The sequence below is a fragment of the Ursus maritimus genome, unplaced genomic scaffold, assembly GCF_017311325.1.
Source record: "Ursus maritimus isolate PB19 unplaced genomic scaffold, ASM1731132v1 scaffold_15, whole genome shotgun sequence".
In the NCBI taxonomy this organism is placed as follows: domain Eukaryota; kingdom Metazoa; phylum Chordata; class Mammalia; order Carnivora; family Ursidae; genus Ursus; species Ursus maritimus.
In genome coordinates, this window is record NW_024423897.1 from 40,069,326 (window position 1) to 40,093,729 (window position 24,404).

The 24,404-nt window shown below is 35.0% G+C and overlaps 1 pseudogene; it reads right to left on the minus strand.

Moving 5' to 3' along the window:
- Positions 1 to 22,139: 22,139 nt before the first annotated feature.
- Positions 22,140 to 23,821, minus strand: LOC103664866 (annotated as a pseudogene).
- Between the last annotated feature and the right edge of the window lie 583 nt (positions 23,822 to 24,404).

Sequence of the window (24,404 nt, forward strand, 5' to 3'; positions counted from 1 at the left end):
AACAAAACTTTATTTATAAAAACAAAAAATTATTAGATATGAGCAATTATGATATTGTTACAATTTATATAATCCAAGCCTTCTCCAAAGTTAAGACACATATGTCTGGTTATTATTTGGGAAAGTTTCCTGTTGTAGAACTAGTAGAATTCATCTTATGAACAACACAGTATTGCTTTTACTCTGATTAGTCATCATTAATTAATAAATATAACACTAGAAAATGTAGGAAAATTATATATATATGTATATATATATATGTATAATTTTGAACTAGACGAAAGGACAATATGGGTTGTAAATAGCATTCTTTCAACTTACGCCTCAACAGTTGCTTCTATTACAATTCATATGTATTCCAAAGGTGTTCTCAAACAGGTAGAAGGAGGCAACTTAAAGCTGATTAATAGTGTAATTGACCATAGTAAATCTGCTATTTACCTACCATAATCATTATTATCAATATCATTTTTTGTTATTTAAATGTTCACACAAAATCCAGAAACAAGTGATGGGGAAAAGTGCCATTTTTAAATATAAGAAAATAGTTGAGAGGAGTTCTTTCTGCCATAATGAAGAATCTTACTTAGGATTTTACTCCATTTTCTTGCTGTAGTCTTGTGATTCCTATTTATTTAAATAGATATATCTTAAAAGATAGAACATTTAAACTCAAATTACTTTTCTTCAAAACATCCGTATTACTCAATGTACAATAATAGAGAAAGTAGGGGAGTAACATCAGCAAGATGGCAGAGTAGGAAGTCCTGGACTTTTTTTCTTTCCACAAACAGAAAGATTCAGCAATAATTCACCAAAAAATTCTTTTTGTGAGAAATCTAGAAATGAATTGAAAGGCTCCCACATCCTGCGAGAATGCGAATCCAGCCTCACTGATGCCAGTGGAGATTCAGGACATTCTCCCGAATCCCTATCCTTGATACTGAACCATACAATCAAGAGACCACTAGTTGCCAGCTTCTCCCTGGGATGAGAAGGGGTTGATTTATGCACCCCCCCCCATCCTGAGGGGACTTCTCAGAAGACTGGCACATTCCAGCTACTGGAATGGAAAGGGCACTTTGGGCTGGTAGATGCCACAGGTCCTTCCCCTGCTCAGTGGAGTGAGTGGATGAAAAACTCAGCCTTCAGCTTCTTCTGGAGAAAAAAATAATTGATCCATGCATCCAACACCCCAGCCTCTCTGGGGCTGCCCAAATAGCTAGTATTTATCTTGTCAGTCTTGGAGCTCTGATGGATCTGGTGAATAGCTATCTCAAGAGTTCAAAGTAGTCATCTCTGGGTGGTGTGATTATGAGTGATGTTTTTGTTATTTTTAGAAATTTTTATGTTTTCCAAATGCACCATGTTAGAACATGGATTACTTTATAACTAAAAATAGCACAATAAACTTTATTTAAAAAATGCAATACTTTATGTCCAGGTGAAAGGGAGAATTTTTCTTTTGCACTTATATGCAGTTATTATTTCCGTTCTCTGATTCTGTGGGTATATATTCACATCAAAATAATGTGAATTCAATATTTTGCTTTCCCAGTATTTTCTTATTTTATGGTGGATATCATTTGGTCAAGAGAGATTGAAAAGATTAGGATCTGGGTAACTACTTAAATGTGTAATATAGTTGAAATCCATTGAAATGATTTCTGGTATAATGTGATCATTATATTAAGTATTAAAAGTGCAATGATTTTGAGTTCTGGTCTTGCTACATAGAGGATGTTCCTCATTATCCCAAACAAATTGATCCATGAAAAAGCCCATTTGGTGTGATTCTAATTAAGAGTGCCCAAATTTTTATATAAATAAAGATTAAGCTGTACCTCAAAAAATAAAACTAAGGCTGTGAAAATAATATCATTTTAATAAAATTTATATTATAATAGCAACTATGAATGAGCACAATAAATAAACGATAAACCTTATGTTTAATAAGATTTTCCCATTTTTTAAGACCCCAGGTTTTTTCTGTTAGTGATAAAGACTATCCTTAACTTTACTTTTGACTTGCAGAGAGTGTTGCCATGCTGATAGAACTTTGCCAGCAAAATAACATTTGGTGTAAGGAAATCCACACTGCACCAATGAGATTTCTTATAAATTGATTAGGTGCCATTGGAGACTTGACATTCATTGGTATATTGGGGACTCTATTTCTCTTTGCATCTGCATACCCAGTTTGTTTCCAGCACTGGCTGAATTTAAGGCTCTCATATTTGTTCTGAGAGTTCTTTGGTTCAGTTATTTTTCTTTTTTTTCAACCTTTTATTTATCTTATGGTATGAGAATTATATTCTGCATTACTTCTGAGTTACTACTTGATCATCAATGCAGAGATGGACAGCTGCCCAAGGAAGATTCTTCCATGATCATTCAAATTGTTATTGATCTTGTCATCTTAGAATAAGAGTTTGTGTTTGTTTCTGCTTTCCTATGCTATTTTGAAAATTATCCAATGGCTAACACTAATGGCAAACCAAATACTACCGAAGATCATTATCCAAAAAAGGCTCTGTTATTACAGGATTGAAGTTGGTCAAACATAGACATACCTCAATTTTTAGTCCCTCCAACAGACTTCAGCACATGGTGGGCGTATAGTTCAATGATAAAGCAAAGCAAGGTGAGTATATAATGAACGGTTGACACTTTAGGGTAACCTTGACTGCAACATGTTGCAATAGTTTTATATTAATAGAGTCATAAAATTTCTTTAGAAGATGGGCATTTATTATAAATGGATTAATTTGAGGCACATAATTAAGTTCCTTTCCAAATGGCAAATAGCCAATCAGAGGTAGAGCATGATTTCTGACCTTCTTTTCTCCTTAGTCACCAATAAGAATGACTTTCCAACTGGTTGTGAGTCTCACAGTTTCCCATTTTATTAGCATTATGCCTGAGAACAACTAAATTACAAGGCTTCTAGATTCCAGTTTTCCTGTATTTGAAACTAATTTATTTAATAAAAAAAATGATGTTTGTATGTTGAAATCCTGTCTTTAAAAACATATTGTTCAAAAAACCCCCATATTGTTCAATAGCAAGAATCAAAAAAGATTTCAGTATACATCAGTTGCGTAAAAGCGAAGTTTAAAGTTTCCATGATTTTCATGACATGAAAAAATACTCATTCTTCCATATCATGTAGCAATTTGTCTTGATCTACATAATCCCAGTATGTTTCTCACATTACTTACACTAATCTTTATTTTTCCTGGGTGCAGAGATTCTCAGTCCTAAGAATCAAATATTAACATACTCAAAGGTCATTGACTATATGAAGACAAATAAAGGCATCCTCACTCACCTCATTATCATGATTCACCTTACCAGACTTACAATATGGACCTCTTTTAAAAAGCCTTTAGGTAAATCAGGAAAATTTCAAGTTGATAGATGAAACGAAATTTTAATATACATAACTTATTTTGCTCATGAATGCAGAGCAAAATTCATAAGGTAATTATGATATCATCAATCATAAGTTTGTATACTGTTTCCTAAAGAACATTCATTATAACATAAAATTAAACAAGATGTTGATTTCATAACATGTAGGAATACTTTTTAATGATAACTATATACTTATCTATTTTTAAATTTTTGTTAGAAATTTTATAAATGCGTTACTAATAACTCAAATGTGTAAATTAAAATAGTTGTCTAACTGTGAACTAGACCTGAGAAAGAGAAATCTTGAAAAGGTCTTAGGCTTTGGAGATCTAGCTAGTGAGGTCTTATATAAGCCTAATGAAACTCCTGAACATGACATTACATGGCAGGCAGATTGCTCTTTCTCTAGGGAATGTTACAAAGGACATTCATTATCTATTAATGGTGTCAGATTCATGGCGAAGACTGTAGATATTTCCCTGAAACAAGGAAACTATTTCAAAATTACATAATTTAGATTTAGAATAAAATGTCCTATGCTGTTCACTGAGTAGCTATTTTAAATATTTCTTTCAAAAACAAAACATTTATAAAATAACTGAACAGAATTTTAAAATAGATATGATTGCGTGTCAAAACAATTTAGTAACTTCGTTTAAACCAAAATAAGTTTTCTTCCTTATTTCCAAACAATGACAGAAAGTTTTAATAGCATTTACTGCTACCAGTTTATTTCAAGGACTAATGCAGGTGTTTCTCAAGCCGTGTTCCAGGGAACATTGGCTCAGGTGAGTGCTAATAGCTTATTTGTTTGTTTTAAAGTGTCCCATAATAAATTTGAAGAATGCCAAATTGAAAAGGGTTTGTATTCAAAATGTTTAGACTGCTATTATGATTATACATCCTATTCAGAAACTATAACTAGATAGAGAGGAGAGAGTGTGGAAGGGTAATAGAGAGAGCTAAGAAGTAAAAACAAAGAGAATCTGTGTCCTAGCTCCTTGAAAGTTCAGCATAAGAATGTTTCTTACATGACTATGAACCAGCATGGACCCAGCACTGAGAGCCCTGAACAGGACCTAATGAAGCAGTGTGGGGTGGCCTGCCTGGACTAATCACTGGAAATCAGAAACAGGGACACCTCAGAAGATGCCACCTAGGGTAGGCAGTGACAACCCAGACAAGATTCCTCCTGTCCCCCAGGGGCCTTGAGTGATTGAAATTGTATTTCTGCAACCAGCTGGAATGGAGACTCAAATTAGAAATTATGCTTAGTAAAAGAAAAGTATAGGAAATTGCATTCTTTGCACATCTAAGTCTGTGGCTTGAAATTTATTTTGACTGTAGGAACATTTTTTTTTGGACTAAGATTCCTAGGAATATACTTCAGAAAACAGTAATCAAGCTAATTAATTCCTGGCAGTACATATATTTCATACTTACTGAGTTGAGCAAATTTATCTTCAAAACACAAATTATTTAATAGGTCTGATCTACTTAAGTATCATACTAGATGTATGAGGTATAGAATATTGATAATTATCTTAATCAATGAAGTAAAAGAAACAAGCTATGTTTAAATGATCTGTGACATTTTCAATCTTGACCTTGGCTTATCTTAGACCTTGGTTCATACTGTTTTTGGCCTTTAGATCTTTGGTGTGGCTGTAATTTATCAAGAATAATTATTTTTCATCTAAGAATGTGTTTTTCAATCTAAATTATCCTTTAATTTTAAGACAATGTAGCACTTTAAAAAAATTTTCTTTGGAGTTATTTTATAAGCCATAATCAAAACTCTATTTTATTACTTTAAATTCACATGTACTTTTAGATCAAGCATAGTATCACCTAAACTCATCACTATGTAGAATTTAGTGATTTTGCAAAGTTTAATGAACCATATCTAGTCTTAAAAGTTGAAGATTTGTTACTATTAAAAAATCTCTGGTTCATAGTAGGCGTTCGTTCAGTACTTGTTGAATAAATGAAAAAATTATCCTGAAGAATATACTCCAGGTTCTTTATGCCTTTTCAAGGCCTGGTGTATCCAGTTTAATTGTTATCTTTTTACGAAGCATTCCCCATCATCTTCGTCCTTGGTTTTCTTCTATTATTTTTACGTTAAAAGCTAGTTATAAATTGAAATTAATATAGTACATTTATTTATGCCTTGTATTTATTTTATCCAATATTTATTTTTGAAGTTAGGTTAGATAGGTAAGGTTATTAAATTTTAATCCTACACAGTATTTAGTTAGGTATGTTACATAATAGTTGTTATATCTGGCAAAACTTTTTATCATTGTCATTGTATTTGAATTGTCTTTATTAATTTTCCCACTTAATTAAGAGAGATATTTTCAGTTACACAAAAAAGTGTGGACTAAATATAATTACACTGAAAGATACTCTATAGAATCATGTCAAATCACATATGCCAAATAGCTGAAAGTATCAATATATGGTTGTATGGTATTTGACAAGTAGTGAAAGCGAATTCCTAAAGCATGAAATGTATTCTACTTATAGTAATCTTATATTTCTATTTATATTGTTTCATTAGGTAATTACAGGCTTTATTTGATGTCTGAAAATTGTGGAGAACTTATATTTTTATTGTTTTTATTCATTTGTGTAGCCATCAATCTTAAGGTGGGGGTTGCAAGGTTATGTTCCAAGGTTCTGTGAATACCGCCAAAGTATGTGCTCAGTTAGGTTGTAAATGTATCAGTGCAGTTTGTTGGGTAGAAAGATGGGCTTTTATTACGTGTTCATTGAATTATTAACAAAGACAAGTCAAGATTATTGATCAATTTCTGTATTCTCTGAAAGTTTATAATGACAGTTTAGGTTTTTATTTCCTATGATTAATATTTTGGCTTAAAAACAACTCTAGATTCTCACTTTTATATTGGTGTGAACCAACAAATATTTTGGGTGATTATAATGGGTTGTTAACTATGTAGGTGCCATGCTTTTAAGAAATCACAGTTTAAATAGGGAGGATAAGAAAAGAAACATTGAACCAATAAATGATAAAATAATAGAAAATCACCATAATCAGGTGCTAAATTGCATGGCAAAAGTTACAGGTACTATGAGAGTTCAGAAAAGTGATTTCTCTGTCAATGTGCATAAGCTGAGAAGGGCTTCACAGAATAGGGGAGACAGTGTGACATCAAGTGCAAGTCTACACAGGAAATGAGAGAAGCCTAGAATTAACTCTACGTCTCCCAGACTTAGAAGGCTATCTTTTAGTCAAGATTTTCATTTCAGATTTTAAAGCCCAGCATTGAAATTTCATAGTTGAATATACAATATTTTTAGGAGTCACAGTCATAGTATTCAGTAAGTTAAAAATGCCAAGGAAATCAGTATTCTATTATTATTTAAACTATCCATACAATGTTTTTTGGAGAGTTTTGATTTACTTACTTTCCTCTAAGCATTGGAATAATTGGGTCATCTCGTTAAAGTGTTATAAAGTACAAATTTGCACAATGACCAAGAATGTTTGCTAAGGCTTAAACTTCACTTGTAAGAAGTCATCTCGATGTTTTACAAATGTCAACAGAAAATTGACTCCATTCACGATGCCTTTCCTTTTTAGTACTTCTGTCAATTGATCCTTTTCCAGGTCTTTTTACAGGAATTTCTAAACAATTGATCAAATATGCTGTGAGGATTTTCCACTTTTGTCATTCTAAGACTTTTGTCACATAAATGTTTCCTAAGATTTCATAGAATCACTATATATATGAAATTAGTAAAGACCACTAATTCTCAGAGATATTATAGGTTTTCCATGAATTATAGATTTCCATGGTGAGTAATGCTTGGTTACTAAATGTTAAACAAGTTCCTTTGCTGGATTTTTCCCAGATTTTATTATACTAAAGTATATGTAAATTGCTAGTGATAGATAGATTATGTGCATCTATTATGTGATCATAAAATATCTATTAATACTTAGTGGAACAAGTATTCTGTGGAAAATAGTGAGGGGAATGCTAATTTAAGCCAAATGCCTGAATTCCCTTCCATTTTATAGATGGAAAATTAGAAGCCCAGAGAAGTTATATGCCTTGTTCTAGATCACCCAAGTGGTCACTGGCAGAAGAAACATTTATAGTCTCTCCTACCTGAAACTACATTACAATGAAAATAAATGAGGCTTTAAAGTAGTAGTAGAACGACAGAAGGCATATGGAAGAGGAGTGATGGAAGAAATGGAAGAGAGGATTTGTACCTGGAATATGGGGTCTGCTTAGCAAAATCAACATGGGCTCCTGATTCAGATGGATAATGGAAGGCAGTAGTAACAAGTTAGGCAAGAAACAGAAGACTAAGTGAAGATACGGCACAAAGTAGTTGACTTCCCAAACACTGCATATGAAAAGAATAAAAGCTAGATATTTACAGGCAAATAATAATAATTCAAATAAACACATATTTTAAAAGGTATTTCTGACAAAAATTTAAGCAATCAACTGAAACTAATACTACACTGTGTGTTAGCTAACTGTAATTTAAATTAAAAAAAAATGAGCAATTATGACATGACACTTCAGCCAGTGTCGGTATTTGTGCTATAAATCAAAGCCTCTGTATTCTATTTGGGATTAGCTGCCCAACACCTGTTCCTAAGCCTTTCCTGCCAGTCAACAACACCCACTGAGATGCTGAGAGATCCCAGCAGCCTTTCCATTGCCTCATTCTTAAATATGGATGAATTTTAAAAATCTGTGAAATATTTGAAGAAGAAATAAAGATCAAGGTAATCTGAAAACCAGCCCTAGTACAGACAGAAATAATTAAGAGAACAGAAATAAACTTAAAGAAAAAAAAAATCTCATGATCAGCAAAATTTGAGATGCTATTTTTTGAGAAAAACAAATATTAAAAATAATCCATATAAAATGTAGTACAACTAAGTTATTTAACTCATTATATATATAATGAACCAGAAATACAAAATACTAAAAAAAAAATGTTCAAGAAAGGAAATGTAATCATATAAGCACACTGCTTGACAGTATATTAAACATTAATTGTAAAGTCACAGGAATACATAGTTTGGCTTAGTGAGTTTTCAATATTTAAAACCAACTTATGAACAGAGAAGTTCTAATTATGATTATGCAGCAGAGAATAAGTTCTGTCTCTGATGCAAAATGATGACAGAAAAGACGTATTTCCTAACATCTTAATTTTATCAAGGGTCTATAGTAATGGAACATTCAGACAGAGCTATAGCAGCATATTATTTAGACATTCTGAAAATAGCCATCAGAAAAATGAAAACACGTAAACAATTAAAGGTAGTTCTTCAAGGGAGAGTAACAGAAGGTGAGCAGTGGAGAAGGAAACCATTGGCTTTTGAGCCCATAAGATCTTAAATTATGAGGATGTATTGCTTTAATAAGAATAATAAATCAAGCTTAAAATAACATTTAGCAAATAGATTAAAATATGGATTATCTCTCAAAAGACTTTGGAAAGATAAATAAGAAGTCTTAATATATTTTCCTTTTAGAGATTGAAATTGTTTAAATCATCTTTCTAATATTTTAAATTTAGAAAGTTTCATTATACTAGGAATTTTGAGTGCAGACATATTCCCTAGCTGTCTTCGTATCCTCAGCCTCTAGTAAGTGCTTTCTATAGAACAGATACTCAAATGTTGGTACTTAACATAGAAACATGCACTCAGATGTTGGTAATGCATCAGGAATACATGATTAATTGAGATAACATTAATATTCATTACAAAATCTATTTACTGAATTAATAATAAAATAATTGGAGGATAGATGAAACAAGTGTGTACTATATTCTTCTCTGTGAAGTTCTTTGCTTGCAAACAGGCATATGAACAATACACACATTTATTCAGTCAAATATGTATTATTTATGGATATGGATTCAAGTCTTACGTATTTTCTTTATTAAAGTCAGTCATTGATAATTTTTTAAAAGTTCAAAGGAAGATAATTGAGCTTTCTATAGAAAATATGTAGAATTTTATGAGCTCTCATTCATGCAAGTAAAAATATTATCTGAAGTTTACCTAAATCAATTATTAGCATTGATCTCTTATTTAAGGTAGAGACAGATGAGTGTATCAATAATGATTCCAAACAAGAATTCTTAAATATAACTTGGATCCTCTCAGAAAATGTGGTTGTTTTTATTTTTTGCATGCTTAATAATGCATGCTAATCAGATATTTTTTGGCTTAAATAAGTGTAAATATATTCTTATTTCTTTTATTTCCTATCTTTTTTGGGGTATGCGTATATTATTCACAGTTAATGCTGATCACTTATTTTCTTACTTGTGAATCCTGAAGAGGAATGATCAGAATCTTCCTGGACTATTGTTTTTATATTATCTACTGTTAGAGGTCAGGGCTTACCAAATTTTAAGCCATCCTTTATTATGATGTTTAGCAGATTTGCATATGTGAAATGCATCATAGATACTTTTGTCTTTTAATGTAAATACTGTATTTACTCAGGATCCCACCAGTAGAAGACATTTTAACGTGTGAGATTTAGGAAAGAAGCAACACCATACAGTCAAGATTTAAGGGAAAATCATTCTCTCACTAAGCCATGAAACCTAGGCGAGTATTGTTTGATAGGATGTACATGCAAATAAGGTCACTTGCTATTTAGTTTTATTTTTTCTGGGGCCTGCCTGCTTGACTTGTAATTCTGTATCCCTGCAGGACTATGACTTTCTGAAGGGAATTTCTGTCTCTTGTTTCATGGAAAGATTGAGGTAGCAAAATAATTTGTAATAAGAAAGAAGTCAACCTTTGCCCTGAACACAAAATAAACCTTCAGCATACTTTCCAAAGCTCAGCAAAACTTGGATACATTGTTTAAAAGTGTGTGTATAGGTGAAACTCCGTAACTTTTAATTCTGTCGGGGTCTGGAGACAATCAACGTGAAAAATGAGTAGAAAACCTATTCTAAAATAAATTTTTAGCCTCTCTAGGTGTAAGAATGAATGCATGAGCAGTCTAAACTCCTCTTTAGATTAAATAAGATTCTTCCGATTTCTTCTGTCTTTAATAAGAGACCTAAATAACTCAGAACATAATGCCAACTTTTCCTCTCAACCCCAAGATCTATCAAAGAGATGTTGCAGTCTTTTTTTAAATTTGTTTACTAAACAAACTTGAATTGAGATATTCACATCTATTCTTACTTAGCTACTATTAGAAAAATATGTCCAAAGGTAAAAAAGGTTATTTTATTATGATATAGAAGTCATATGTCATTTCTCAAATGTAGGTATCATGTAAGCACATATGACATCTGAGAATAATAGCAAATGAACAGAAAAATAATATATATGGAAAAAACTTCACTTAAATCTTTAGAAATAAAGTAGTTATATCCTTATCACACACATACAGATATATACATAGTATAAAGACACAGGGGATTAAAATCTAAGTTAATGCTTAATTAAAGCTGAATAATCAAGTTATTTCTTAAATACAAAATTTCTCATCATTTGATATATTTTTTCCATGTATGTGACAATGGTTTAACTTATTAAAAAATAGGTCATTTTCTACAGTTAGAACTTTATATAGAAAGAGAAAGAAAAAAGACAATCTCTAATAGGAATGGAATGTCCTAAGAAAAGTAGGGCTATTTTAATGTAAAGAAATAGATCTTAGCAAGATATAAAAAATGTAAATAGATGGAAAAATAATACAATTTCCATCCCTTCACAGATTTTTAAAATTTTAATTGAATTGCTAATTATTAAGTTCTGTTTGTTTGTTTTTCCTGTCTCATTTCTAAAGTTTCATATATAAAATCTTAGTATATTCTCTTTTGGATCTGACTTCTCTTTCGTGTAATACTTGTAGATGCATCCATCTTTTTGCATGATTAGTTTATTCATTTTTATTGCTGAGTAGTTTTCTATATTATGATTGAACTATACTATGTCCATTTACATGCTGATACTTATAAGAGTTTGTGTGGGATTTATATTATTTATTCTTAGCAATGTTTTCAGAACTTATAAAGGTATGGGATTTTCATTTTCTTTACATGCATTTTTTCATTACAAAATCAATTTTGGTGATAAATTATACAGCCATTGAGATTTTTAATTTTATTTTTGAGTCAGTTTTAGTAATTTATATCTTGTAAGTAGTTTGTCAGTTTCCTGTAGATTGCTGAATTTATTGAAATTAATTGTTTATTACACTCTTTCATTATCCTGCTAATGTCTACTGGATCTGTAAATCTCTCCTTCTATTTTTGATATTAGTAAGTTGTGTCTTGGTTTTTTTCTTGATGATTCTAACTGCAGATGTATAAATATTTTTAATCTTTTCAGAGAACTACATTTTGATTTTATTGATTTTTTCCCTAGTTTTTTCTTTGTGTTTTCTGTTTTCTCTTTCATTAACTTCTCTTATTTTAATTTTTTTCTCCTTTTTATTTATTTGGATTTAATTTGCTCATATTCTTCTAGCAAAAAAGCTAGAAAAGCAATGGATTCTTAAATTATTGATTTTAAATCTTTATTTTCTGATAAGAGTATTTAAAACAAAACATGTAACTCTAATCACTGTTGTAACTGCCTCCACAGACTTTGATATGTTGAGTTTTAATTTTACTCATTTCAAGATATTTTCATGTGATTTCTTCCTTGATCTATGATTTATTTAGTTTTCTGTTTAAATTTTAAAATATTTGCAATTTTCAAAATACCTTTCTGTAACTAACTTCTGATTTAATCTTGTAATTTGAGCAGATTCTCTATACAATTGAATATTTTTGGAATTATCAGGACTTTTCAATTTTGTTAAAAGGTCTGTGTGCACTTGGAAAGAATGTGTGTTACACTCTCATTGAATGGGTATATTAGTTTCTTAGGGCAGTTGTAATAAATTACCACAAACTGGGTGATTTAAAGCAACAGAAATTTATTTTCTCACCATTCAGGAGATCAGAATTTTAAAACCAAATGTTGACAGGCTTTGTTCCTTCTGGAGGCTCTGTGGGAGAATCCATTTCATGCCTCTCTTCTAGTTTTTGGTGGTTGCCAACAATCTTTATTATTCTTTGGCTTGTAGAAGCATCTTTCCACCTCATGCCTCTATCTTTTTATCATCTCATTCCCTGTGTCTTCTTCTAGTCGTTATAAGGACAGTGTCATTGGATTTAGGCCCTCCCCTGATCCAGGATGATATCACCTCAAGATCCTTATCTTAATTACATCTGCAGAAGCTCTTATTCCAAGTAAGTTTACATTTTGAGGTTCTAGGTGGACATGAATTTTTGGGGGGACACTATACCACCCACTGTGGTGGGTAGGTGTTTCATAAAGGCAAGTTAGGTTCAGTTGGTGGATAGTATAATTCATATTTTCTCTCCCCTTGCTTATTTTTGTCCACCTAATTTTATCAGTATTGGCTATTGAAGGGAGTGTTAATATCTCTAGCCACAATTGTACATTTATTTCTTCTGTCAGTTTTTTCAGTTTTTGCTTCATGCATTTGAACATTTAGGATTATAATGTCTTCTGCATGAATTGATCCTGTTTTCATTATGGAATCTCTCTCTCTATTCCTGGTATTATTCCTTGTTCTAAAGTCTACTTTCTGATACTTATCTCATCACTCAGATTTCTTTTGATTAGTATGTGCATGGTATATATTTTTTCTATTATTTTACTTTTAACTCCTCTTTGTCTTATTTAAGATGTATACTTTTTAGGTGGCAAAGGGTTCTGTTTTGTCTCTATCCAACCTTACAAGACCTACCTTTCAATTGATATATTTAGATTATTTACTTTCAGTGAGATTATTGGTATTTTGACATCTTGGTCTTTGTTTTCTATTTGTCTCATTAATTATTTAATTTTTGTTTCCTCTTTGCCTTCATTCATTATTTCTGTCATTTCTGGATCTTTCTGGTGTTTTTTTCCCCCTGATGTTTATGGGTCGTGTTTATTTATTTGTTTGCTTTTGCACATCTTGATTTTTTAATTGGCGTATTACCATTGTGGACTTTATATTGTTGAACGTGTGGTTTGTTGTTTTCCTTTAAAGAGTCTTAGGCTTTGTTTTTGCATTTAGTTTGGTTATTTATGGATAAATTTGACCCTTTTAACATTTTTTTAAGCTATTAACAGATCATCCTTTACACTGTACTAACTTAGGCCCATAGCTAAGGCATGGCCTTCCTGTGGATTCAGCTGCAGTCATCTTGCATTCAGTGAGGTTGCTCCATGCTGGCTAGTGAGAATTTGAACACTCATTGGCTTTTAGTGTGTTCTGCTAATTATTCAATTTACAGCTCTCCTACAATTGTTCTTTCCTTGAAAGTTGTTCTTCGTTTAGCATATTGGAATTTTACTTTACATACGGGCAGACTGACACCGATGAAAGATTCAAGAAGGCTCCTATGCATATCATAGAGGTCTTTCCCCGAAAGCTCCTCCTTTGCAGTATGCAGCCCTATAAATTCTACACTTTGAGTATTATGGTCTTTAATCCTTAAGTATTTTCCTTTCTCCCCATACCTTCTGCCAATTATTCTCTTCATTACCAGCGGACGTCCTTCTCTCATCTTACCATCTCGAAAATGATAATTCAACACTCCCAGTTCCTAACACCAGAAGCCTAGGAAGTAGCCTTGACTTTCCTTTTTCTCACTACCTACCCAATCCATGTATAAATTCTGATGGTTCTACCTTCAGAATACACCTCAAGTCTATCTTTTTTTCTTCTTCTTGTGCTGCTACTACTCTGGACTAAGCTACCACCATTTCTTCTATTCCATTGAAATAGAGCCTAACTTGTTTCCATGCCCCTTTGTCTTATTCCTCCTTTGCTGCTATTTTCCATATTGTAACCATAGATGCACTTTGTAAGTGAAGTCACCTTTCTGTTCTATCAGTCCAATATATTCCCTCCTTATGCAGAGTAAAAGCCCAGTTTTGTGTACTTGTTACCTCTTGTTCTTTTCTCTTGTCACTTCCCTTTGATTGTTCCCCTCAATCTACAAACTTGCCTCCTTGATGTTTATCAAGCATACACTCCCCTCAGAGCACCTGATATTCTCTCTTGGCCTTATTAGGCACACAGTAAATATTGACTAATTGAAGGAAGAAACTGAGGTAGATGGATTATGTAACTTGGCTAATAAAATACCCCAAGGTTAAGGCAGAATAGAGACAAAAACCTAATCTCTTTCTTCAGTTTTTTTCTCTAGATACCTAAAATTTTTAAAAAGATTTTTATTTATTTGACAGAGAGATATAGAGAGAGCACAAGTAGGCAGAGTGGCAGGCAGAGGGAGAGGGAGAAGCAGATTCTCCGCTGAGCAGGGAGCCCGATGTAGGGCTCCATCCCAGGACCCTGGGATCATGACCTGAGCCGAAGGCAGCCACTTAACCGACTGAGCCACTCAGGCGCCCCTCTAGATATTTAAAATTTAAAATTCTGTAGAAACATGTTATATATTGATACAGACATGGGGTTTATTATTTGACTTTCTGATTCATTCTACCTTGCAACCAATTTTTTTCAAATACTATTGGTATAATTTTAGTATTTTCAAAAAAAAATTTCTTATGTAATCATGGATGCTATTGAAGATCTTTCAATAGATTTCTCTTGATTGTAGGGAGAAATTTTAATTGTGCTAGTTTCTTATTAAAATAATCAGCAACAAGAAAACAATCTGGCTGTCTAAATTTTTACTCACAAAACTACTCAAAAAGAAAATATGTGTAGATGATTTACCACATGGGATTGAATTATAAAGAAACACATTCAACGTGACTAGTATAGTTTTGGCACATGAGCTATGAGATGTTTTATTCTTTAACTTCTATAGAGAGTTAGCAGTGAAGTTCTGTCCATTTGGGTAGTACCACAATTATTTCATTGAGCAATTCTTCCTAATTCCATATCACCAGCTGAAAAGAACAAATTGCATTTCAGTAAGGAGGAAATAGCTACACTCTTCCTCCATTCTGCCACAATTCAATTTCCTCTGCTGGCTGCTCCAGTCCACTTCTGACTGATGGTAGGCAGCAGCATATGGCAACATTGAGAGAATTTATAAAATAACTCTGCTAATGGTAACACACAAATAAACAATCATGAAGACCCAACAGTCAGGGCGAATTAATAAAGCTGGCGAATGCTTGGTTAGTAGAGCTTCTCACAGTGAACAAAGCACACATCTTGGTTGAGTTTTCTCTCATCAGGCAGAACATATTAATTTCCAGGGCTGCACTGGCTTTAATATGGTTGGAAATATGAGTATTTATTATGAAAACCTCCATATTCCTTGTGCTCTGAGTGATTTCCCAAAACTGAACTTCCAAAAACCAAACAGGTTAACTGTGATAATCTTTGCAGAGTGCAAAATCTAATTCTTTCTTTTTTTTTTTTTTTAAGATTTTATTTATTTATTTGAGAGAGAGAGAGAGAGAGAAAGCATGAGTAGAGCAGGAGGAGGGAGAAGGTCAGAGGGAGAGCAGGCTCCCCACTGAGCAGGAAGCCTGACACGGGGCTGGATCCCAGGACCCTGAGATCATGACCTGAGCCAAAGACAGCCACTTAACTGACTGAGCCATCCAGGCACCCTAATTATTTCTTATTGCAATTTTAACAAACAAACAACAACAAAAAACCATACAAACCTTGCTAAAACATGTAGAGGTTGAATGACTAGAATGTGTCTTCTGTATCTTAATAACAGTATATTAATTTAAACTTCTAATGATTTGATATACAGTAAAAATAAGTGTATGTTTTGAAAATTAATTTGCTTATATCAAACCAGTTGCTAAGTCCCTTCCTCCGTCTTTTTAGTGACAAATACTCCTTTAACAGTTTTTTTCAATTTTTATTATCATAATACTTAATAAAAAGATTAAAATTTTCCTAATCAAAAAACACAAGAAAACAAAGAAAAAAACATTATTTTAGAAGAACAGATTTCTCTCCTTTGCTTATGTGCCTTCACTTTTAACTTTGTCTCATTCTTCTAGACTTTACAGGTTAAGGAAACTGCTGATCATTTGTCCCAAATTAGAATTTTTAGCTCAAATACACCGTATAGATCTATTTCCTTTTCTAAATTGTAATGCTTATTCTCATGTGATTCTTTGAAATATAGAATTGTTTCTTCTTTTTTTTTTAGTTTTTAATGTAGTTTGAATCTGTTTAAAATTATCAAAATTTCAGATTTTATACTTCGATGGCCATCTTCATGCTCTTTTTTTGTTTGTAAGATACAAACTTTCTACCTCCCTTCATGATGAGGGAAAGGATTATCAGTTGTTCTCAAACTTGGCTTCCAGTGCTAATCTTCAAGGGGAATTTAAAACAATAACAACAACAAACTAAGTAAAATTGAATTCTAGATAAGTCGTAGTAGACTTTAGACAGTGAACATTGGAATCTTTGAGACTGAAGTCCAGATAACAGCATTTATTTTGAAGTCTAGAGGTGACTCAAGGGTTAAAGCACAACCAGGGTTAAAAACACTGACTGAGGGTGCAACCAGAGATTAACATCCCTTTCTGTGTCACCAATGATGAAGAATCTAGAGTTTGGATCTTTTTAAGCTTTTCTTTTTTTTTTTTTAAATAATATTTTTTTAAGCTTTTCACAATACAAGACGTGAAACCCAAAGCTTCCTAGCTTCTAGCTTGGACTTCTTCAAGTTAGTTTTTCCCAATTCACTTCCAGCTGGGGAGGGGTGTGTTAAGGAAAAACAGAGAAATTCACCAACATTCAAAGGGATCCCTGGACAGATGTTCCAGAGTTTCGGTCTTAGCATACCTGGAGCTTTGAGCTGAGCCATTTGAAGTTCGAAAGGTATTTAATCCTGGGTGGTGTTCCATCTCAGTTATCTCCCTTATAAACATACTGCAGGCTCCTCCATTCAACAACATTCTCCTATATTCTTATCTTCATATTGACTTATATTTCATTATCACCAGGATAAACCATAAGGCCAAGTGTTTTGAGGTAAGAAAGACCTATTTATGATTTTTTTTTTCCCACTGAAATGTGCTTTCTAGCTTTGTAGAAGAGATAGCAGTACCTATTTCCTGGGATTGCTTCAAGGATGGCACAAAGTAATGCATGTGAGATGCTTGGTCTAGGCTTTGATACCTAAAAGCTACTACTTTTCTAATCTGCTGCATACTCATGCATCCCCAGGAATGCATCCCTAAAGAGGTCCTTTGTAAACTAACTCCCCCCCTCCCAGGCTCTTCATAGTCCCAGCTGCCACTAAATCATATTCTTCTTTGAAATTGTAGTATCCCTGTGGTCTTTCTAAGTGGAGATACTCAAGTTCCCATATCCTCTCTATTATTTTTATATTACAGCTCCTTGAATAACTATATAAGCATATTAGAAAGTGTATATACTACAAAACAATGCAACTGAAATCACTAAACATGTATTGACCACTTAGTGTTTTTTCTAGGCACTGTTGTATGTAAAGAGATGTTGCTTACAGTCTAGAAATTGGCCCAGGGGCTAAAGTGCTGTAAATGGTCAGCACTCAGATGCAGCTGGTGGTTGCAGTGTTACTGATTATATTCTGCCTAAAACCCAAACATGCTTTTGTTCCACGTCTAGATTTAAGTGGATTTCCTAGCCAGCCAGAAAAACCCTTACTGATGCTGTGGATTTATATACTAATAGGATTTACCACTTACCCCAAATTTAAAAAAAAAAAAGAAAAAAACCCACAACTGATTCATTTTCAGATCAATAAAGCTGTTACGGGTTGAAATGGCATGTTCTACCTCATGATATATCCCACGCAGAAAGGTGGGCCAAAGGACAGCTGAGGATGCTCAGGGCAAATCTTCTCTCTAGGGAGTAATTGTGCAATGAAGAGAAAAGCTGACTGTACACTGAGTCAGAAACCTTACAATTAGATTTGGTATGTACATTACCTGGCTATGAAGACTCAAATCAGTTAACTCCCAAGGCCGGACAGTTCTCATCTGTAAGCATTCACGTAATGTGTGCCTTGTGCCCTAAATACCATTAAACATCAGAAAGGATAGATAGAAGCTTAAGGACTTTATGAGTTCACTGGAAGGAGATCTTCAGACATGACAGAGGACAAAAGAAAATGATATATTTGCATCCTACTTATTTGGTTACAGACTAAGTATTATTGAAAATCTACGAAGAGAGCAAAATCATGGCCGGCAGCTGTAGTCAGTGACGACCCACGGATACTACAAAAGGTTGTTGGGAGAATTAATTTGAACAAAGGGTTGCTACAGGTTTTAAAGTGTAGATGTTTAAAATGAAGCATAAGATATCTGTCTAAAGGTAGTTATGTAATTAAATGTTGCTATTCTATGAAACCAGAAATCTGTTGGTGAGACTTTTATGTTCGATCCACAGTTATTTCCTTCGAATTGAAAACATAGAAGAGTAAATTCACCAATGAGTTAGTCTGACTTTTATTTGGTTATAATCACCTAGAAAGCAGGTGGCCTTTATGGAGCTTTATGGCTTCTTCCAGTGTTATGTGATATGCTTTCACTGCCTGTTGCCACCAATCCATTCAGATTCTGTTTCTTTGGTATAAAAATTTTTATCTTTTCCATTAAACAGCAAAGGTCACTTGACAACAAAATTTTGGACAATGCCCAAATACAGTTCCGGGCAAATTACCAACATTATGGGTGAGGTACCGAGGGTCTGTAGATCCTTCATAAATGGTCAAAGTCAGATCCGTGATGGAACTGATTGTAGTTTGCACTTACATAGGATGTTCCAGGCTGTCAATTCACAGACTTTGCAAACTTTGCCTGTCATGAAGGTGAAGAACAAACCTGAAACATAGCAACCGTATGCTGGCACATAGGGATTTGATAGATTGAAGTGTTAGGTTTAATTGAAAATATAGGAGAATGTTAAGTAAGAAGCATGCAATTATGTGAACTGGAAGAGTGCCAGGCCTCTTTCTCTGTCCTGGGGGCATTATGGACTCCCAAGAAGTGACCAGATTGTCAGTGCTAAGGCTTACGTGTGAAGGACACCACAGGAGCAACTGGTCACTGGGGAGAGTTATAAAGCGAGAGTGGGGATTTTATTTCTTGCAGTGAAAAGGCCCTCACGTAGATGACAATACAGTCATATAGGGTGGAGTGACCTAGAGAGAAGGTCTTTGCATAAGCACTTTTTCTATTTTATTCTTTCATTAGAAATCTCAGAAACGGATATGAATGTTGGCTCAGATTTTACAATGTGAAGTATTGCCCAAATAAAAATAATATAATGTAGGATGAAGGATAGGATTCTGGAGTACTAACCACTTCAAATGAACTACACATATTTCCAACTCGCTGCATATATTTTAAAGGCTAATTACTCAGGAGAGAGGATAGATAAGTTCACTTTACATTTTGGAGCTGAAGAAAATACATATGAAAGAGTCAAGGAAAAGGGTAAGGCTACAAAGAAATACTTTCATGTAGACCATAATCCCATAGGCAGTTTTATTGTTAATATTTTCATAGCATTTTTCTATTTTATCCTTTATTTTTACATATTAATGTTTCCTTTCTCAGCTCTTTGATATGGCGGCTTGACATGAGTTCACATGTTCTGAGTGAAAAATGATTGCACTGATGCAGTCGAATATTATTTCCTTTTCATTCATAAAAAAGTAATGGAAGCAAGAAATGAACCGACTGGCGAGTGGCCACGGTATGCTGAGAAGACTAGGCTAGGCCTAGGTACCTTTCTACTCTGCATGTTCCTTTTAAAATGATGGTGTTATATTGGGAGGCATTTTCGACTTACAAAATCTTTACATCCTCAGGTATACTTTCAAGACACAGCTTCTCATCTCCCAGCTAGAGCACAGATCTGAGTCCTTCATAAATACTCTTATTTCTTACTTAATGCCTTATTGCTGTTGCAGCCCTAAGCCCCATTTTGACTGTATTTGGACATAAGGTGTTTAGGAGGTTAATCAGGTTAAAGGAAGTCATGAGGGTGGGGTCCTAATAGGACAGGTGCCTAGTCAGAGGGAAAGCCACGTAGGGATAAAGAGGTCATCTGCAAGCCAGGAAGAGTTCTCACCAGAAAGAGATCCCTGCCAGAATCTTGATCTTGGACTTTCCAGTCTCCAGAATTAGGAGAAAATAAACACCTATTGTTTAAGCCACAGTCTGTGGTATTTTGTTAGGGCAGTTGGAGCAGACTAGGACACTTGTGTCACACATATTCCTTCCCCGTCGTATCCTCAACCCCAACTGTGGCCATTTTCAAAATCAGAGATTGCACTGTTCTGGAAAATTGCTTATTAAGAGCAAAAATCTCAGTCAAGATGTGAACTCTTAGAGACAGAATTTTCACCATAGTGTTTACTTCTTGGCTGAACTTATATGACTCACAAAACTTCTCAACATTTTTCTGTGTATTGGGTCATAGGATTTCAGTGTTGGGAAAGGAATAGCCCATACTGTGACAGAAATCACTTGTGGTACATTGCATCATGCATCCCCATCTGTTGCTGGGACTTGCTATGGGAGGCATATATCCCACCTCCCTGTCCCCTCTTAACATCAAGCTTTGTCATTCACTTGTTTGATCAGTGAAACATGAGCAGAAGTAACAGCATGCAGTTTTTAGCAGAAATTTTAATGGCCATTGTTGGTTTTGCCAGTTTTCTCATTCATTTCTCTATGGCAGTCACAAGACTTGTGTGAGAAGTTGGAGCCACATGATTCCAACTCCTAGCCATCCGGTTACCCCCAGCTGCTCAGTCTCTCTGAGCCTCTCTAGTTACTGTATATTAAAGAGGAGCCATTTCTGCTATGCCATGCTGAAATTCTTAACACATACACACACACAATCACAATCATAATAAAATTATTTTTTTAAACCACTAAGTTGTGATTGGTATGTGTGCATTGTAGATTTAGCCAGGTTTGCCTGTTGAAGAGTTTTTTGTAAAAACCCTTTGTGCCTAATGTGAGGATGTGTCTTTCCTGGGGAATTTTGCAGTTGTATCTTTAAGGTACTCCAGGGGCATATGTATGGGACTGTTTCTTTAATTGATTTTATTTCTTACATAAAAATTTCAGTAAAAATTGAGTAATGTAAAGCGATTTTAAGCAGTAGATCAACCTTATCAACATAGAACCAGGCTGACTGAAACCACAAGCACCCTGCTTTGGAATATTTACATGGTAACAAGTTAAACCTTGTAGGAGATATTAAACCATCATTACAAAGTCCTTCCTGTGATCTAGCACATAGAGGCTAAAAGCAAAACGAAAAATAAAACCAGGTGAAAAAAACACAATTATTTTCAATATATTCACACATACATTAAAATAAAATTCAGATCATCAGGGTGAGGGGTCATGGGTAGGGATGCACATGGGTCTGTGTGCTGACAGCACCTCCAAGGAGGAGGCCCAGGTTTCGGAATGGGTCTGGGGATCTTAGCAGGATCCTTCCCTAAGCCCTTCCCTCTGATGGCCTCCAGCCACACCCCAACAGCTCACGACCACAGATCAGTTGTTGTACATGGAGCTCCCGTTTCCATGACTTTTGATTGAAATCTGTAGGTCTCAATTCCCCAGGGTGATGTGTCACCAGTAACACAGCCCCAACGGGGGCGGGGGGGGGGTGGTGGAGCAGTGGGCCCACAGAGTTTCTTCTCCCAAGTCTGTCCCATCTGTTCACCTGTCCTCCCATCCTGGCCCGACCAGTCACTCTAACTCGGTGTCTTCTTTGAGTTTGTAAACAGCCCCAGTCTTATGCATGTACTTCTTAACATACTCCTTGGTTTCATGTTTCACGTTCTCATTGCACTCCAGGTCCTCGGGTTCTTACAGTACTTCAGCTTCTTAGTCAACACCATGAGTCAGCTTGTGAGCAAGGTGTTTGAAGACTTCAGTTGTAATTCTTTCCATTTTGCAGTCAGGTTTCCAGTAAGGGTTCAAGCCCTGGACAATGAACTGGAGCACCTCTTCTCTGAATACTTCTTTGCTTTTCTTAGCCAGCTCACCACAGGTGTCTGCTTCTGCTGTCTTAGGGTTTTTTGAGGTCTCCATGGGGTTTTCATCATATCTTGGGGTTCCTAGGTCCATCTCAGCTTCATGCTCAAGGCTGTCATTATCTCTTGGGCCTTCCCAAGTAGGAGGGTTCCATTGAATCTGCCTTGTGATCTCATGGTAGTAATAAATCTTCCCTTCTGGATCTTGGGCTGTCTTCTAGTTGGCAAATAAGACAATGGCTTTTTGGATTGGGAGGGGGGGTGGCAGATCCAGAAGATTATTTTTACTATAATCACTTTGGTGATGTCACACCAAAGACAGTTGGACAAGTCTGTCCTTGATAATATATGGTTGCTCAAGACTACAACAGGAGAGTACTGCGACTATTGGTTTGAATCCCAAACCCTGTAATTCTGTCCTTAGACTGGGCCTGGGGCTGGCACTGGCAAGAGAGTGATGCTGGAGTCTTGGTGAACCACACCGTCACGTTGGGTCACGTACTATGAACTGGAAGCTTCCCAGGGGCTGCCACATGTGGAGGGAAAGTGAGAGGTTCTATACAATGTTCCACCAAGGGTTGAGAATGATTGTAAGGAGCAGGAGAACACACAGGGTCCATGCTGGGTAAGGGGAGGAGCACCTTTCCTGCAATGTCCATTGCTAGGATCCATGCAGGTCTGCATGGGATAACCTGGTGAGTAGCCAGCAAAGGGATGGTGAGGGGCATTGTAGTCAAGAGAGTCAAAGGTTGGTGGAGAAGTCATTCCCAGGGTCTACATCTGCTGCTGTTGTTTCTGAGCCTCCCATTGAGCCACCTCTTCTCAAACAACTTCTAGTGCTCCTCTCTAGAAAATGTATTGTGGTCTTTAATTCATACTTTCTTTTTAGAAGTTGCCGTCTCATCTCTGCCATCTGGCCTTTTGTTCCACTCATAGGCAGAAGAAGGTGGTTAGAGGGAGCCCCTTTGTCTCCTTTTCTCTTTTTTGAGTTTGCTTGTGTGGGTCTATCTCTCTTGACCTGTTAGGAGTCTTTGGGGTGGCTGTTGATCTCTGAAGCCAACAGCATCCCTTCCTTTTCCAGTTATTGTGTTCTCCTTCTCAGTTCGACTTTTCTTTGAAATTCAGTATGACTCCTTTAGGTCTTTCCAACTACCCAGGAGCTTGGTGGCCAAATCACTTATATCTATTGTTTTATCTGGCTGTTCCTGGCTTCTCACTCTCCACATCAGATACCCTGCTCTTCATCTTGGGATGGTGTTTCCCCAGCAATCGTTCTTCCAGTTACGTGCCGTATTTCAGCGTCAGCCTCTGGTTCAGATGTGGAAAGCTCACTGGGGTCCATGGCGATTTCGCCGTCAACTTTAGATTCAGGCAGCTGTTGTGTAACTGTTGTGACTGTACCTCCTTCACTTTGTCTACAGACATTTTCTAGCTAGATATGGGGCCATTTCTGATGTTGGTTTCAACATGCAGGTTCTCAGAAAATGTAGATATTATAAGTTCATGGTTATGTATATTTTTCCACCAAAGACCTCCATACCAGACACCTTTCCAACCAGAAACCTCAGCTGAAGCAGTTCCAATGTTAGCCGATGTGCTCACCCCAGGATTTTTTGTTTGTTTTAAACTTTTTTTAGGTTACCAATTAGTAGAAATGAAAGTAGTCACTAAACTTGATACTTGATTGATTTTTAAAGATTTTATTTATTTATTTATTTATTTATTTATTTATTTATTTATTTATTTAAGGGGGAGAGGAAAAGGGAGGGAGAGAGCAGGGGCAGGAGCAAAGAGGGAGGGACAAACAAACTCCACGCTGAGCACAGAGCCCAATGCAGAGCTTGATCTCACAACCCTGAGATCAGGACCTGAGCCCAAATCAAGAGTCTCAGGCTTAACTGACTAAGCCACCCAGGCACCTAGAT